Source organism: Mustela nivalis (assembly GCF_964662115.1).
Source record: "Mustela nivalis genome assembly, chromosome: 8".
NCBI classification, from domain to species: domain Eukaryota; kingdom Metazoa; phylum Chordata; class Mammalia; order Carnivora; family Mustelidae; genus Mustela; species Mustela nivalis.
The window spans coordinates 38,886,011-38,904,464 of NC_139027.1; the positions used below are offsets into that span (position 1 = coordinate 38,886,011).

An 18,454-nucleotide genomic window follows, 5' to 3' on the forward strand; every position below is an offset into this window, starting at 1 on the left:
ATGACCTGCCGAATATCACAGGCTCATCATCTCGGGCTGCTCTGGGGCTTTCACTGTGAGTTCAGGGCCCTTCAAAAGGCATCTTAACCTTCAGAGGCGAGCTCATCCAGAGCATCTCCTGAAGCTGCAAAATCTCCAATGAGGTGAGCAAAACAATCATCAAATAACAAACGATAAACATAAATTTTAAATTTCCAAAATCTAGATGAGATGATCTACTTTGTTTATCTATTGTCAAAAGTTGTCTATGGGTCTGACCATACATGCACCCATGTTGCACACGTTTCTACTTGTTCCCAGAAGAGGGTAGCCCACATCCAGTCTCACCAGAAGTTTTAAGTGACCAGATGACCCATATGTTCACACATTGTTCATTAACGTTTGCCCTCACTTGCCAGCCACCACCGCTATTTCTCAAAGGCTTGTTAAGTGCTCATTAACATATGGTTTTACCTGCCTTCTCTCAGTTAAGCCCTTATGCACGTGTGCACTCTTGCCACTGTGCAAGCGGGATGCCAAGTCTAAGCATCACCAAGCAACCAGGCTATAAAGCAAATGTCAGGGATAGGACTCTTCTGAGTCCCACCACCCAGGGATACCTAGTGAGATGTCCTGTGACCACACCTGAAGCTGTGGGGACAAAAGAAAGGGCAATTTAATCCTAGGTCCTACAGAAGCTCAACTAGTCTTACCACCATATGAAGCCCCAGAGCTCATGATTGTTTCAAAATAGCCATGCTGTGGGCTCTTTCTTTACTCTGGTTGTAACAGAAGCAGCAGCAAACTGCAACCGAAATGAAAAATTTTTTGTGACTGGTAAAATCTGATCCTTTAGAATTCAGATCTCTATGTTGGGAAAAGAACTTAGTCTCATTCAGCTTCCAAAATAATACTTGAAGACCCTCTAGGGCAGCCCTGCCACGGGCTCGTCCTCCCCACATTTAAATGAATGAATCTCACATTTTCTAATTCTACCAGGAAGTGTTTTTCTCAGAGGAAGTCCCTGAAAGCTTCCAAGAACCCCTCCTAAAGCAAGTCTACTCAATGGCTTACACGACTGCAGTTTTGAGTCACTAGTGTACCAAGATGAGCCTTTTGCTGCCACAAAATTCAAAAAGATATCCACGTGTGACCATTTCCGTGGCCAGCTCTCAACTGTCACTCCATCCCTTTCTAGCCCACTTGAGGAAACCTACCAGATACAAGTAAGCAGATGACACTCTATTTTATAGGAATAGCCTTGAACCCGCTCCACTTATTTTAAGGAAGTGGGTTATTTCTAATTGCTACATTCACAGCCAGCAGTGACGAAGTAACATATCCATACAGAGAAGTTTAAGAAGGTATGACAGGGAATGCCTCTCTTCCTGGGTCATCTGCTTCCCAGAATGTCTGTTGCTGCCCCCTGGCCCAGAACCAGCGCCACTTTTAATGCTATCATTACGATCAGCGGTTCCTGTTTCCTCTTCATTTACAAACCCACAGATATCACAGATTCTCAGAATATTTCATTGTTTGCAAGAAAGTCACTATTCTAGAACTGCTCCTTGTCTTGTTTTACTTTGTTTATTGGAAGGAGCAATTTGGCTTTCTAACTCCATCACCCTGCCCCCCAAGTGGGGAGGTGTCGCTGGCTAACCAAAGGGGCAGGTGTGACCTGCCTTCATTCCCAAGATGCAGATGGACTCCTCTGACAACAAGGGGCAGAGCTAAGAAGACAACAGGTCTTGCTGCCTGGTGCTGCCTGCACAGCGCTCCCCCACAAGACCACACTTCCTTTCAGTCTTTCGGGGGTACAATAATATAACATACATGAGACTTTCTTAAAAAAACCACCTAAAAACGCAGGTGTCTGAGTCGGCTTGGCCTACAGAGTTATCAAAGCTTGGAGGAGCTGTCTTGGATGTTTTTTCCCAAAACTCCAGCCATCAGTATCCACACATTCAGGTATGTGGCTCCTATTTGTCATTGAATTGTGCCCGGTGTCCCTTCCTTGAGGACAGGGGCTGCAGCTGCTCTCCACGGTGTGTGTGTCTTTGGGGATGGCTGGCACACACATGCTGAGTCACCCAGCCTGATAGAGTCAGGTAATGGTGGTAAAGGGCAGGGATGGATGGGCTGGAGGTAAGCCCCTAGGAAGGGAGAGGCCTTCTCAGGGATGCTCCCACCCCTCTGGTTATGGTCCGGTCTGCTGACCATGCAGACTTGGAGGAGGCAGGCAAGAGCGGGACACAGCACTTTTCTTCTCCCGTGTTGCTTCTGCATGAATTTCGTTGGTTTCCTCTCAGAGGTGTTTGGCCCCCAAGGAATCAACCAATAGGAGGCCAAGTTGGCTGAAGCCCAGGCTCCCAGGGCTGGGGTCTCTCTCAGAGACATCCTTAGGACATCCACCCGGCGCGGGGCTCTTCCACTTGGGATGTGGTGGGTGACGCCCGCCCGAGGAGGGGTTCTCTGAGTCTGGTGTGATCACAGCAACCGCAAGTCAGCCACAAGCCTCTGTTTGTGCGTGCCTGGGGTTTGCTGTGACAGTTACAGACGCCGGGGCCCTGCTTCAAATGGGGTCAGGTTGAAATGCACAGAGAATCCCGGAATGTGGGACAGTTTCCCGAGGGAGTAAAGGGAATAGACCAAGGAAGGGCCTGAGAGGAGGTGATGTGGGTGATTCCTGCCTCCCAACAAGCTCTGTTGGGGAGTCAGGCAGAACTGCCATCACCCCAGGTCCCACCTGCACACCTGCCCTTTTATGTGGGGATGCTATGTAGGGCAGCCCCTCTCAGCTCCAGCAGTGCCCCCCGCACCCCTGCTTCTCCCCACCCCACTGTTTGGGCCTGAAAGAGCAAGTTCATTTACAAACACAGACGCAGTGTCATCCCGGCTCTGTCCCTGGACTCCTCCGCCTGCCCACAGCCACCTTAAGCTCTTGTGGAAGGTCAACACCGATAGGACCCAAAGAAAATTCTCAGACCTTGGAAACCCAGGCTGCAGATTAATCCTCAGGAAATAAGATGCTCATGTTATCCACACTATTCAATATTATTATTTGTGTATTTCAGAAATACCGAAAGCAACCTAAATGATTGATAGTAAGAGGCAATTTTCATAAATTGTGGTTCGTTTACTTGGTAGATGATTATTCCAAGCTCAGAAATGGAGCTTATAAAGATTTCGTAAAAGACTCAGACTGTTTATGCAAATAATCAAGGAAAAACAGGGCGTAACATTGCATTTGCAGGAAGTCAGGTCAACACAAGGGTCGGGAAAGAAGCACAAGAAAGCACATTTGAGCATGCTCTGGAGAGACCAGAATCTTCTTGTCATCATCTGTGGGGGCCTCTGCTCCCCCCTTTGCTCTTGCCAACACCCACAGGTCTCTCTCTCCCTTCGCTGGGCCCCTTCTTCAGGCCCCTGCAAGGGAATTTGGGGGAGGGAGGGATGGAGTCAGACGTTTCTCTCTTCCTGTTTGCTCATTCGGTGACAGACTCACTCCTCATTCTCTTCCTTGCTCCAAGACCTTGGGCGATGGCTTCTTGCTCCCAGGCCTCAGTCTCCACTTCTGCAAATTGGAGATGACAATCGCCCTCCTGCCGTTCAGCAGACACTGTACACACAGCTCTATGGCAGCCGTGAACAAAGACATAGACCCGAGTGGTAGACGCGGGCATAGGCCGTGCCCATTCAGCTGCCAGCAGCCCTGAGAGAGGCTGCCCTGAGCGCGGTGTTGGAGGAACGGGGCTTCTCGGCGTCCCCGGCCCAGGAGGTCATGTGCGTAAAGAGCGTGGCCGTCAGTGGCTAGCGTGAGGTATTAGCATGTTGGCTGCGTGCTCCCTTCCTCCTCTCAGGGTGTGCGGGATCCCTTCCAGCTCCCCACCACACCTAGGATACACTCCGACTGGCTCCCCAGTCACCACAGGCCCCTGTGCTCAGGCACGCGCTCGCGCGCGTACGCGTACACACACACACACACACACACACACACACTATGGAAGGCCTCTCCCCTTCTTTCTCCCTGGACCCCCAGGGCTCCTCCTTGCAATTCCTCCCAGCTCATTCCCCCACTCATTCAGGAGACCCCATGGGGTTCCCAGTCCCCAGTCCTCACACTCTGCTGTTCCTTCCTCTCTGTTTGCCCTGTTACCTCTGTCCCACCACGCTGTCAGCCTCGGAGAATACACGTGTCTCTTGAGCATTGCTTAACCACCCCCCAGCACAATACAAACTAAATAAATGAGCAAATAAACAGTACGTCTGAAATGAGAATGATTCAGGGCCTTGGTCCTTATCCTCAAAGAGCTTTAAAAAGTGGTTGTGCTTTGCCCTGAGCATCAGTCCCCCAGAAGGGAAGTGAGTTATTTTTAAGCCTTCCATTTGTAAAAGTAATAGATCTGCGGTGCTACCCATTACAAGAATTAAGACATTAGCAAAAAGAGCAAGGGAAAGGAATCTTGATGCATTTTCTTCTAACTTTTTTTAGATATTACTTACATAGTTGTAATCACATAGAATGTATGTTCTCATAAAGTCTCTTCTAAGCCATTTTTCTTGTTCCTATAAAGTTCTCATAATTATAATACTTCAAATCTTTAATGTTTAAAATTGCTAAGTGGATTATCATACTTTACTTAAGTAATCTGTTACTTCAAGGATTTCAATTGTTTCCAACATTTAACATCTCTGTCATACCCTATTGTACTGAATCAAAGATTGATATCTACTGGAGAAATGTTCCAGACTGGAATTACTGAGCACGTGGGTATAAACCTTTTATAGCTTTAAAATTTTTTTCCAGACCACCAGCATGTCCCGGTTTCACCCCACGTTCACCCACAACATGTATCACCTTTTTTTTTTTTCCTGCCAGGCTATAGGTGGGAAATATTTTTTCAGCATTGTATGGTAACCTTGTGTTGGAAGATTACTACATTTTTTTTAAGACTTTCTTTTTTAGCGTGGTTTTGGGTTCACAGCAATATTGAAAGGAAGGTACAGGGATTTCCCATACACCTCCTGCCCCCACACGTGCACAGCCCCCCATGATCAACATCCCCACCAGAGACTACATTTGGTACAACTGATCGACCACCACAGGCATACGGTTATCACTCGGAGTCCACGGTCTGTGTTCAGGTTCACTCCTGGTGTGCATGCTCTGGGTTTGGACAAATGTGTGATGACATGTCTCCAGCATTACAGCGTCCTGCAGAATAGTTTGCTACCCTCAGAACCCCAGTGCTGTTCATCCCTTCCTGCTCCCTAGACCCTGGCAACCCTTGACCATCTCCATAGTTTCACCTTTTCTGAATGTTCCATAACTGGAATCAGGGAGTATGTGGCCTTTCCAGGTGGGCTGCTTTCACTTGGTAGTGTGCCTCTAGGGTTCCTGCATGCCTCTCCATGGCTTGATACATGCCCACACATACCAACAGTTATTGATCCGTTTGCCTACTGAAAGACATCTTGGTTGCCTCCAAGTTCTGGCAAAGCTTCTGTAAATATCTATGCAGGTGTTTGTGTAGACATGACTTTTCAACTTCTTAGGGTAAATACCAAGGCATGAGAATGTGTTTAGTTTTGTAGGACCCTGTTGAATTGTCTTCCAAAGTGGCCATGCCATCTTGCATTCCCACCAACAATGCTTGAGAGCTCCTCTGTCCCACACCCTCATCAGCATTTGGTGTTGTCAGTGTTCTGGACTTTGGACATTCTAGTTGGTGTGTAGTGGTGTCTTGTTTTAATATGCATATGTCCCTGATGATGCAGAGTGTTGTTTCTTTTGCTTCCTTGCCATCTGGATATGTTGGTTGGTGAAGTGTTAGCTAAGATTTGGGCCCCTTTTACTGAGTCGTTTGTTTTCTTATTGTTGAATTTTAAGAGTGTTTTGTAACAGCCTTTTCTCAGTTATGCCTTTTGCAAATATTTTCTCCCAGACTGTGTCTTTGTCTAATCACTCTCTTGGTGTTGTTTTAGCTGAGCAGAGGTGTTTAATCGTAATGAAATCCAGCTTATCAATTCTTTGTTTCATGGGTCACACCTTAGAAGAATGTTGCATTTTAAAACTCTGTGTTTCCCAAGGGGAACATCTTTCCTTGTAGTGTGCAGACCTGCCTGCTGTGTGACAGAGCTGAAGTAGAGAGCTTATGCTGTAAACAGGGCAGGAACTCCAAACCCTAGACAGGGTACCTGGTTCATTTCCACCTGTGCTTGGCGGCAAATCAGGGCAGACTGCTCGGAAGCGGTAACCGAAGCCCAATTCAACACGGAGCCGTGCAGGGGCACTCGAGGCTGCTGGGGAGAGGCTCCTCATCAAGGCCACGGCACACATACCGTCCAGAATCCACGAGGAGGGCCAAGGCTCCACCAGCCCTCCAAAGTGTGAGAGGAGCAGGGCTGGAAAACCCCAAAGGATAAAGAAGGCAGGACAGGATGGAGCTAGGGAACTAGGTGGAGGGAAGGCAAGAGAGCAGTGTGCAGTGTGCAGGAGGACCCCCTTTCGGAGAGGACTGGGTGCTGTGGGGGCCTCCCCACACCGTGGCGGGGTCTTGCTAAAAGTGAAACTGTAATTTTCCAAGAGTTCTAAAGGGGTTTGCCCTGGGAGGGAAGATGTTCCACTTGAAGGTCCACACTGGCTTAAAAATAATCCCCCCACCTGCTTTCTGCAACGAAGGTCCTGCTACAATGGCCCCAACACGTCCAGTATCCCAGCCTGGGCCAGGGTGCGAGGGCCCCTTATGTCATAACTCAGGCATGCCTGACATGACGAGACTCCATCTGCTGCCTCAGCACAAGACAAGCAAGAATAATAATGCCGTCCCACGCTGAGGGCTCCCAGGCGCCGGCACCGGGTCGTGAGAGGTGCGTTCCCTTTCTGGCTTACTTTCCTGACAGGCTAACAGGGTGAATGGTAGTAACTGACCCCTCTAACAGGTTAGGAAACTGAGGCCCAGAGAGGCTCAGCAGCACGATGGAAGTCACACAGCATTTACGAAGTCGCAGAACTAGGATTCAACCCCCAGGGCAGCCTGAATCCAACACCTTACCTACTCCCCAAGCTTGCTGGGCATCACAGAGCTGTTCCTCTAGACATTGAGGAACAGCGAGCCCATGCGTTTGGAGAAACACTTGGGGGAATATGTGTGTAACCTGATAAAAAGTCTGAGTTTTTGGATTATTTGAGGAAAAAAAAAAGGTAAGCCCTTTCAAATCAGGTAAACCCGGCTATACAGAATGTTTCAGGGGAAGGGGTGAGGCTGGAGGGCGGAATCCAGAGTCCTGGGGACAAGACTGCCTGGTTCAATGCTTAGGGCAAAGCCTAGCATCCTGGGATCCTACCTGATCTCAGGCAAGTGACCCTGTCTACTGTTTTTCCCCGTGTTGCTGAGATATAATTGATATACAACATTCTATTAATTCCAAGGGTACGACATAATGATTTGGTATTTGTATATATCATGAAATGAGCAGCACAGTAACTCTAGTTAGCACACATCATCTCACATAATTATAAATTATTTTCTTATGATAAGAACTTTCAAGATCTATTCTCTTAACAACTTCCAAACATACAACACGGTATTGTCAATTATAGCTGCCCTTGTGTACATTGTGTCCCCGAAACTTATTTATCTTACAACTGGAAGTTTGTGTTTTTTGATATATGGGTTTGTACCCTTGTGAATAAATAGAAAGAATACCACCAACCCATTTCACCACCTCATACAGTATTTGTCTTTCTACATTTGCCTTATTTCACTTAGCATAATGCCTTCAAGGTCGATCCACGTTGTCACAAATGGCAGGATTTTCTTCTTTTATTTTTTTAAATTTTTTTAAAAGATTTTATTTATTTATTTGACAGACAGAGATCACAAGTAGGCAGAGAGGCAGAGGCAGGCAGAGAGAGAGGAGGAAGCAGGCTCCCTGCTGAGCAAAGAGCCTGATGCGGGGCTCGATCCAAGGACCCTGAGATCATGACCCGAGCCGAAGGCAGCGGCTTTAACCCACTGAGCCACCCAGGCGCCCCAGGATTTCCTTCTTTTAAATGGCTAAATATTTCACTGTGATATATATATATATATAGATATGTCTATATCTATGTCTGTATCTAATCTATATCTATATCTATAGATATATCTCCATTCACCCATTGACACTTAGATTGTTTCCATATCTTGGCTATTTTAAACAATGCTGCATTGAATGTGGGAATGTCGATACCATTTCAAGATAGTGATTTAATTTTCTTTGGTGTATATATACATACGTGTGTGTGTGTGTGTGTGTGTGTGTGTTTGTATCCAGAAGCATATGCTAAATATAAATATTATACCAAACATATATATATATATATATATATATACACCCAGAAGTGGAGTTGCTGGGTCATATGGTAGTTCTATTTTTAATTTTTGAGGAATCATTATATTGTTATCCATACTGGCTTCACCAATTTATATTCCCACCAACAGTACACAAAGGTTCCCCTTCCCCACATCTTCAGTAGCATTTTTATCTTTGTCTTTCTGATCAGCACCATTCTAACAGGTGCTAGGTGATATTTCATTTTTGATCTGCGTTTCCCTAAGGATTAGTGATGTTGAGCGCCTTTTCATGTAACTATTGGCCACCCAAATGTCTTCTTCGGGAAAATGTCTATTCCATTCTCTGCCCATTTTTAAACAGGATTGTTTGTTTTTTCACTATTGAGTTGTATGAGTTCTTTATATTTTTTGGATTCTAGCCCCTTCTCAGATAGATGGTTTGCCTGGCTGATTTCAAATCGCCTAAAGTTTACCCTCACTCAAGGCCAGAGAAGTCTGTTTCATTAACCTTGGAAATTCTAGTACTTTATTTTATTTATTTTTTATTTTCTGGAAATTCTAGTACTTTAAACAGAGCCTCGAACATAGCAGATGTTCATTACATGATTAGTCTATTAACCTTCTAAAGAGGACAGAATTTTCAAGTACTTTGTTTTAAATTATTAAATACTTCGAATATAAAGAAAAGCACTGAAAGTCCTATAGTAGATGTCCAGGATACAGTTTAGCATTGTCAGATTTACACAGTTTAACATTTCGCCAAATTTTCTTCAGTTTTTTATCTCAAGATGTAAAATGTTAATACTTTACCCCCTTCCACCCTCCACTACCGCTCGTCACCGAAGGAATCCTCATCCCAAGTTTGTGGACTCACCTGACCCCACTCAGGCTTTTGTATTTTTATACTCACAATACCTTTATTCTATAGTATCTATTTATAAACAATAATGAGAAGAAATAATGCAGACCATTATTTGGCATGTGATTTTATGTTTTATAAATGATGCCATATTGTATGTACACTTTGAAAATTCGCTTCTTTCGTAGAACGGCGCGTTTTGAGATTTATCTGTGCTGATGTCTGTGGACCCAGTTCGCTCACTTTGTTATTTAACTTATCACGATTTATTTGTCCATTCCTTTATTATTCAATATTTAAATTAATTCCAATTTTTTATTATAAATTTCCAGTTTCTGTTCTTTGTTATTTTTGTGAACATTCTTATACTTCACAGTTTCTCTGAGGAATGAACCTGAAAGCACAGGTGTTGGGATTGGAGAGGGAGGGTGGATTGAGGGAAAATCGTGAGAAGCTTCAATTTTGCTAGGTTTTGCCGAATCAACTCCAAAGTGGAAGCACCAATTCACATTCCCATCAACACTGCCTTTGAGCTCTTGGGCCCTCTCCTCATACTGGATATGAATAGTCTTGTTAATTTTTGCTAATCTGGGTATAAAGTGATATTGGTTGTTTTAATTTGCATTTTCCTTATTCACTTAAGGTTTAGTATCTTTTTATATGGATACCGGTTGGCTCATGTACTTAGTTCTTCTTTTTTTTTTTTTTTAAAGATTTTATTTATTTAACAGACAGAGATCACAAGTAGGCAGAGAGGCAGGCAAAGAGAGAGGAGGAAGCAGGCTCCCTGGGACCACGACCTGAGCGGAAGGCAGAGGCTTTAACCCACTGAGCCACCCAGGCACCCCGTACTTAGTTCATTTTTAATTGAGCCACACGTCTTTCTCTTTTCAATTTGTAATCATCTTATATATAATGGATCATGATCTTCTGTTGCTTCTATGCATTGCAATTATCTTTCCTTAATCTGAGATCTGTCCTTGAACTTTGTACTTACTAGTTTTTGTCCTACATTCTTTTTTTAAATTTTAATGTGATATATCATCAGACCTTTATGGCTTTTGTTTTTATGTCTGGATCAGCAAATCTTGCCCTTATCCTATGTCATTAAAAAATATTGTTCTTCAAAAATTTTAAAGCACTTATTTTCACATTTCGCCTCTCTCCATCAGGGATATACTTTTGCGAATGATTGGAGATAGAGGTCAAATTTTATATTTTTCCCAAAGAAAGCCAATAGTCACAGCAACATGACTACCGATGGGTACAACCAACTCGAACATTCTCATATATATTTTTTCTGGGTCCTCTACTCTCTTCTATCACTTTATTACTATTAAAATTACTATAGTTTATAAATCCTGATATTTGGAAAAGCAAGTTCTCCCCTTACCCATCAATGAAATTACCTTAACTTTTTTTGCCCCTTTAGACTTCCACTAGATGTTTATAATCAGTCTGTTAATATCTAGTAGACCTTCAGAGTACACAGACTGCATATTAGCTGGGAACACTGATATCTTGAAGCTGTGTCTTCATATCTAATATGGTTTATCTCTGAGAGGAAGTTTTTGTCAGAACAAGTTCATTGATGTCAGGGACAGACTCGCTTGTCTTCCAACCTGAGATGACAAGACCAACCCACCTCACAACTCAGGGGGGAGAAATTTTAAAAGCATGATGAAGTCTTGGGACAACCTGGGTGGCTCAGTTGGCTAAGCGTCTGTCTTTGGCTCGGGTCATGATCCTCGAGTCCTGGGATCAAGTCCCACATCGGGCTCCTTGCTCCTTGGGAAGCCTGCTTCTCCCTCTACCCCTCCTCCACGTATGCTCTCTTTCTCTCTCTCTCTCTCTCTCTCTCTCTGGCAAATAAATAAGACCTTTAAAAATTTTTTTTTTTAAAAAGGGATGAGGATGTCTCTTGCACATACACACCCTTGCACCTTCAATCCCAAATGTCAGGGAACTAAACTGCAAGTCACACGCTACTGAAATTCACCTTGACTAACTATGGGATGAAACCCACGATGACGCCTCCTTTCCCAAACGAGATGAACTTGCTTACTTTGGCAGCATAATTACAATAAGTGATTCAGTGTGTGTGATTTCCTCCTTTTGAGGAGAATTCAGAAGAAACAGAAACTGCCTCTTCTGGCTTCAGGCTCCTAAATTAGTTGAGGGTGAATCCTCTTAGGTGCCCTAGGCTTGTGGAGTGCTACAGTCCTGGCTCCTTCTCTGTAAGTTGACACAACATGGAACTGGTCAACTGAGTCACAGAGTAAATCATCCATTGTTCTTAGCAAGTAACTCACAGCCTGTTGCCAATTCAGGGCATGTACTGGGCCCTCCTATCCTGTGCAGGGCCCCAAAGAGAAGGCATTTCAGTAATCCCCGCCTCATGATGCCCACCTGCAAAGTACAGCCACACTGTGACCTCACCACAGCTGCTTGGCCCCAGGATCCCTGAGGATCAGCAGCAAGATATGGAGGTCAATGTGAGTGGATCTTTCCCATTTTTACCAGAATCCCTCCCCCTCCCCTCAGTGTGTTCCAGCTCCTCGCCCCCATCCCAAGTCCTAGCTCTGACTCTAGGTGAGTCAGACTCTAGGTAAGAGACTCTAGCTCTGCCCTGGTGAGCGGTGTCCCCTGTCCCTGTGACCTACAGAGTGTCCACCTTTAGTAAATTTGCCCCAAGTCCAAGAGGCTGGGGGAAAAGGCAGCGCTGGAACTGGAAAGTGCTCAGAGATATGGCTGTTCTGGCATCTCTGGCCCAGGGATCACCGTGGATCACCAAAGGTATGGTTCACTCACTTCAGTGTTATTCAGGCACATGCTGGAAAAACATTGAGAAATAGTTACTGGATACCACGGGGAAACAAATAAAAACAGTTACATATGTGATAGATATTAATCCAACCACATCAGTAATTACTTTCAGTGGGAATGGTCTAAATATACCAACTAAAAGACAGATTGTCAGTATATAAAAAACAAGATGCAAGCATATACTGTCTACAAGAAGCCTAAAGGTAAAGTCCAGGTAGGTTGCAAAACGATGGGAAAAGCTGTATCATGCTAATACTTACCAAAAGAAAGCTGTTTCTTTTAGAGTTATATTAACTTCAGATAGGGCAGACTTCAGAATAAGAAAAAGTCTCAGGATTAAAAAGGGGCATTACATAATGTCGAAGACTTAAAAATCTAACATGTATGCACCTAACAAAAGATTGTCAAAATCTGTGAGATAAAAACTGATCTGACGGCAAAAAGACAAATCCACCATTGTTGGATATTTCGAATCTTTGCTAAGCAATTGATAGGTCCAGCAGGGGGAAAATCAGTAATGAGTTAATCAACATGAACAGTACTATTAACAAACTTGATTTAGCTGACATTTATAGAATACCCTATCAAACAACAGCAGAATACAAAATGTTCCCAAGTTCACACAGAATATTTCCCAAAACAGACCACATTCTGAGCCATAATGCACATTTAACAAATTTAAAAGAATAGAAATAATACAAAGCATGGTCTCAGACTATAATGAAATTAAGCTAGAAATCAGTAACAGAAAGATATCTGGAAAATCCCTAAATATTTGGAGATTAAACAACAAACACGTGAGTCAAAGAATAAATCTCAAAAGAAATTTAAAAATAATTTTGAATGAAATGAAAATGAAAATACAGCTTATCAAAATGTGTGGGATGGAGCAAAAGCTGTGCTTTGAGGGAAATTTACAGCATTAAATACGGGTCTTAAAAAGGAAGGAAGATCTAAAATCAATAATTGAAGCTTCCACCTTAAGAAATGAAAGAAGAGCAATTTAAGCCTAAAACAAGCAGAAGAAAAGAAAAATGAGAGCAGAAATCAATAAAATGGAAAACAGGGAAACAATAGAGAAAATCAATAAAGTTAAAAGCTGGTCTTTAGGAAAGATCAATAAAATCGATAAATCGCTAGCCAGGCTTATCAAGAAAGAAAGGGAGAAGACACTGATTACTAATACCAGAAATGAAAGAAGGGTTATCTCTACTGATCACGTGGACCATAAAAGATACTGAAGGTATATTATAAATGGATGGGGCCACTTGCGTATGACAGACTGGACCATCCCTCATCCTCTTAATAATCCCGGAAAAAAGCAATAAGTCCAGCTTCCTATATCTTACTTCCCCTCTATCTCCACCAAACTTTCTTTACCTTAAGGACAATGAAAGAAGAATCTATCAATTCCAGAAAAATCATGTAATCTCACTGGGCATCACTTTCCCCCATATTTCAGCCCAATTACCCTAAGATCTCACCAATCTAAAAAATGCTTTTTAAGCAGCACACACACACACAAACACACACACACACACACACACTCACACACACACACCTCAGTTGTATAAGCCTGAGGCTCCACAGTACCTCTACCTGGTTTGTGTGCCACACTGAAAGTTCTGCTCAGGACCACAGGCAGCAGAGAGGGAGAATTTGTGGTATCTGGTTTGATGGGCTGGATTTTTTTTTGTCAATAAGGTGTTTTGCCGTAGCATAAACATAAGCATAATTCCTAGAATGTAAGACTTGAAAGAGATTAACCTCTTCACGTTACAAGTCAGAAAACAGAAGTACAAAAGGACAAGCACAAACAACCCACATACAACAAAGACAATAATCATCGTAGTTGCAGGCAGAAAAGCAACCTCAAAAAAAGCAAATTTTTTCACAGTATCCTGCTTCTTTTTTTTTTTTTAAGATATTTATTTATTTATTTGACAGAGATAACAAGTAGGCAGAGAGGCAGGCGGGGCGGGGATGGGGGGGGCATTGGGAAGCAGGCTCTCTGCTGATGTGGGGCTCCATCCCAGGACCCTGAGATCATGACCTGAGCCAAGGGCAGAAGTTTAACCCACTGAGCCACCCAGGCCCCCCTGCAGTATCCCATTTCTTATCTTAAAAATAAAACTGTCCTGCTTTTGGCTTTGTTAGTTTGACACCTGCTGTGGAGTTCAGTGAAGTTCAGTGAAGCAAGCACTCCCATGTGGCAGCCAACCATGAGAGTTTGTCAAGTCCTTTAGAGGCCAATTTGACTTTTGATGCCATTTCCCTCCAAAATTCAGACCAAGAAAATAATTTCTTCTTTTATTTTTTATTTTTTTGAAGACTTTATTCATTTGAGAGAGAGAGAGAGAGAAAAAAAAGCAGTGGGGAGGGACAGAGGGAGAGAGAGAGAGAATCTCAAGCAGACTCCACACTGAGCAGGAAGCCTGACTCAGGGCTCAATCCCAGGACCAGGAGATCATGACTGAGGTGAAGGCAGACGCTCCACCAACTGAGCCACCCAGCACAGCAGGAAAATAATTTTTTTTTAAAGATTTTTAAAAATTTTAAAAATTTTATTTGACAGAGATCACAAGTAGGCAAGGAGAGAAAGGGAAGCAGACTCCCTGCTGAGCAGAAAGCCCAATGCAGGGCTTGATCCCAGGACCCTGGGATCATGACCTAAGCCAAAGGCAGAGGCTTCAACCCACTGAGCCATTCAGATGCCCCCCTCCCCAAGGAAAATAATTTAAAAGCCAAAAAAGATACATATGCCAATTTGTCTGTTTGCCATTGTAAGAGCCATGTGCTTTTCACACTATACAGCATCACTTTAAAATATGGAAATAAAATGATTAAAAGATATAAACATCCAGTTATCAGATAAATAAGTTCTGGGTAATGTAATATACTGCATGGCGACCATAATCAACAATAATACTGTTGTACGTTTGAAAGTTGCTAAGAGTAAATCTTAAATGTTCTCAACTTGCACAGAAGAAAATGTAACTATGTGAAGTGATGGCTGTGTTAACTCTTCTTATTGTGATAACCATTTCACAATACACATATCAAATCATCATATTGGACACCTTAAACTTATACAATGTTACATGTCAATTATATCTCAATAAAGCTGGAAAACATTTTAATAAATAAGTAAAATATATAAAGCACAAACTATTAGGAATATAAAAAGAAAATATTAAATCCACATAGTTTGACAACTTATAGTTCTTTCAGAAAGTAGCAGATCAAATAGATAAAAATAAAGGACATAGTAGTTATGGATAACATTTGATGAAGCTTCACCTAATGTATAAGAATTTTGTACCCAATCATTCATTCAACACCATGCTTAAAGTAATTTACAAAATCAATCACCTATCAAAAGCTCAAAATTCCAGGAAACTTAAATAGGGGCCACATTCTCAGACCACTTAAAATTAAAAATAAATAAATAAAAATAAATTTAAAAATAAAATTTAAAATGAATCTATCCACTTAAAAAATTGTTAACCCTTTTTAAGAACTCTCAGGGTAATTAAGAAATAAAAATTGAGATTACATACTATTTAGAAAAAAGAAAGAATTAAAAAAAGAAATTAGGGGCACCTGGGTGGCTCAGTGGGTTAAGCCGCTGCCTTCAGCTCAGGTCATGATCTCAGGGTCCTGGGATCGAGTCCCGCATCGGGCTCTCTGCTCAGCAGGGAGCCTGCTTCCTCCTCTCTCTCTCTGCCTGCCTCTCTGCCTGCCTCTATGCCTACTTGTGATCTCTCTCTGTCAAATGAATAAATAAAATCTTTAAAAAAAAAAGAAATTACATGCTATTTAGAAATCACTGTATCATAATGAACAAAATAGACACACCCTAAATGTCCAACTAATTGGGGACTAATTGGGCAAAATATGAGCAGACTTTTATGCCGGTATCAGGTGAGATTCATGACAATCATGTTATAAAAGTAATGTGTATAGCATAAGATTTTTAAAAGCAGGCTTGAAATCTGAATAGAAAATATGATGAAAATGATGGGGGAAAAATTTTAAAGACACATCAGTACAGGCTTAGAACACAAAAAAACAAGAAATAATACCAAAAAAAAAAAAAAAAGAAGAAGAAGAAGAAGAAGAGCAACTATTGAGAGTGATTATAGTTCCATATTGGCACGATGGGTGATTATTTTTCCTTCCCTTTTCTATTTTCTATTTTGCAAAATATTTGTAGCCTGGAAAAGAAGGCAAAACTTTTTAGGTTAAATATTGATTGTATACATCTGTGGTAAAGAGAGATTTAGGGATCTGCCAATCCACAAATTTCGTGCAGCAGGACACGCCCCCCCCCCCCCCAGCCCACCACAGACACACTGCAGCCCCTGCCCCCCGGGTCTAATCAGCTCTGGATCCACGCGAATAACAAAAAACGAGGATTCCTGTCACCAGAAGTAACAGACTGGGCCTAGTGACGTGTTAGTGGCTGACAGCATGATGCATTTTGACCATGGGGCTGGGCTCCAAGCACCGCCTTCCAAGTTAGCTAAAACCAAACGCGGAATGAAATCAATGGAAAGGCCAAAGGAACCTCCCACCTTAGTGCTCCGAGGTTTCCCCCACTCCCACACCTGCCCGAGCCCGGTGGTGCCAGCCTGCACCTGCCGCGGGGTCCCATCTCCGCACAGCGACCTCTGCGTCCCGCACGGGAGGCCGGGGACCGGATGCTCCATCTGCCCCAGGACTCCCCGAGCACCCCCCCCCCCCCCCCCGCCAACACACCTCCCCGCTCCACCGACCCCATCCGCTTCCTGCCCTATGCTGCCCTCTTCCTACTCTTCCCCCCACCCACCGGTCCAGACCTCCTCTCGGGGCTGCATGTCCCAAGGAGAGAGCGAGAGGATCCCCGCCCGCGGCTTCTCCGCGCCTCGGCCATGCCGTCCCCTCCGGGGGACCCCCGGGCCGCGACCAGACCACCATCCCCCGGCTGGGCCTCCCGGCTCCTGGAAGGGCCCAGGATCTCCGGTCCGGCCCACCAGGATCTTCAGTCGGTCCCTTTTCAGGATGGAGAATGGGGAGAAATCCTAGCCTGGCCCAAAGAAGAGGGGTTCTCAAATTGGTGATTCCTACCCTCCTTTGAAACGTTGACATTCTAGCTATTTCTAGGGACGAGGCATTGCACAGATGGCTTAAGACTAAAGGTGGCAAGCACTGGGGGCGATTAACAGTCTACCCAGGTATCTCCCCGCCCAACAAAAGGCCAGAAATTCCATCTTTTTTTTGTTTGTTTGTTTAAGATTTTATTTATTTATTTGACAGACAGAGATGACAAGTAGGCAGAGAAGCAGGCAGAGAGAGAGGAGGAAGCCGATTCCCTGCTAAGCAGAGAGCCCGATGTGGGGCTCGATCCCAAGACCCTGAGATCATGACCTGAGCCGAAGGCAGAGGCTTTAACCCACTGAGCCACCCAGGTGCCCCCAGAAATTCTATCTTTAACTGGTCGTTTGATCCGCTGTAAAAAGGCAGGTCCCGCCCTCCACCGCCCCCCCCCACCCCCGCGCTCTCTTGTAGTAATTCTGGTCACCAAAGAAAAGTGGGGCTGGAAGGAGCCTGTAAGAGGACTTGGGAGTCGGGGTGGCGATCTTGAGAAAGGCAGGGGCGGGAGCTACAGCCGCGGGATTACTGGGGCTGGGTGGCGAGGTTCAACGGGCCCGGCCACCGCGTGGCTGGGCAGGAACTTGGCACCTGCTTCAGTTTTGTTAGTGGTCCAGCGCCGACTGATTTCGGATTACCCCCCTCCCCCCACCCCTCCCCCCCACCCCTCCCCCCACCCCCAATCCCAGTCCCAGCCCCACCCCAACTCCCCCAACCGGGTGGAAACTAGAGCAACATCGCCCCCTGCTGGACCCAGTGACCTTGAGCTTTCATTCAAGGTGGGCAACCGGCGGGCCTAGTGGGGAGTGACCCGCCCGTTAATCCCCGCTCAGGGAGAGCCTCCCTGAGGGACTTGTAGTAAAATGCGCACCCTTCTGGAACTTCTGTAACATAAATGCTTTCGACTAGGTCTTTTCTGAGTTCATCTCCAACTCTACCTTCTAGATCCTTCCTCTCTGCTTCCCCTGCCGGAGGCCCTGAGCGCGCTCCCCACCCCCACCTTGTGGTCCTGTCCACCCCACTATGGCAACCCAGTTTCAGCTTCTGTGCTGCGCTGAGCTCTGTGCCCTACAGGGGCAGGGGCATGAGGCCAGGACCCGACCATTATTTTTTTTTCTTTTAATTAATTAACATATAATATATTCAATTAATTAACATATATTATTAGTTTCAGAAGTAGAATTTAGTGATTCATCAGTTGTATAGAACACCCAGTGCTCATTACATCATGTGCCTTCCTTAATGCCCACCACCCAGTTACCCCACTCCTCCACCCACCTCCCTTCCAAGAACCCTCAGTTTGCTTCCTGGAGTTCAGCAT

The 18,454-nt window shown here is 44.3% G+C and overlaps 1 protein-coding gene across 2 annotated transcripts in view; it reads left to right on the forward strand.

Moving 5' to 3' along the window:
- Positions 1 to 1,825: 1,825 nt before the first annotated feature.
- CD8A (CD8 subunit alpha) overlaps positions 1,826 to 18,454 on the forward strand; it is a 33,565-nt gene continuing 16,936 nt past the window's right edge. Inside the window, exon 1 of one of the 2 annotated variants that reach the window (XM_082745555.1) lies at positions 1,826 to 1,947. The gene's annotated coding sequence lies outside the window, so the exon portion shown is untranslated. Of the gene's footprint in view, positions 1,948 to 7,852; positions 8,011 to 18,454 lie in introns of those variants that run through there. The other variant, XM_082745556.1, reaches the window with a different exon arrangement.